Below are 507 nucleotides of genomic sequence, written 5' to 3' on the forward strand. Positions count from 1 at the left end.
TTGTTTTTGAATACTAATCCACGATTAGTACAGGCCAGATTAAGCTTATCTCATATCACGATATGGCAGATAAAAGCTATGAATATACGCCTTATCTAAGGGGAGGCATGATTCTCAAAGGGACGGTTACAGTAGATCAATTTCTAATAATGGCAGTGACTGATCTCTTTAGCATGTTACCTCCTGGGTACATACTTTCTATGTATAGAGTTTTATCATTTAGATAATGATGTGAGATAGGTCTAGCTTACGCAAATGTATTCTACTTCCCCGTTTTGGTCTATGTTGGTCTTTTTCATTTCTGTCGGGCTTATTAATGGAATTCCCTTAAATTATTATGGACTTTGTTTTTTTTATGTTAATATCCTTTCTTAAGTAGTAATGCTTGAAACCACTGTAATTTTCATATTTATTACCAGTATTGTATTGAAGTACAGATCTTATTCTAAACTGTGAGGAATCTTATGTATGACCCAATCAACTTCTTAAATATTTCAGATACTACAT

General features: G+C 32.9%; 1 protein-coding gene across 1 annotated transcript in view; it reads left to right on the top strand.

Annotated features, from left to right (window-relative positions):
* LOC119594721 (mitochondrial proton/calcium exchanger protein-like) overlaps nucleotides 1-507 on the top strand; it is a gene marked incomplete in the record, with an annotated part of 38055 nt that overhangs the window by 27200 nt on the left and 10348 nt on the right.

The sequence above is a fragment of the Penaeus monodon genome, chromosome 34, assembly GCF_015228065.2.
Source record: "Penaeus monodon isolate SGIC_2016 chromosome 34, NSTDA_Pmon_1, whole genome shotgun sequence".
Lineage (NCBI taxonomy): Eukaryota > Metazoa > Arthropoda > Malacostraca > Decapoda > Penaeidae > Penaeus > Penaeus monodon.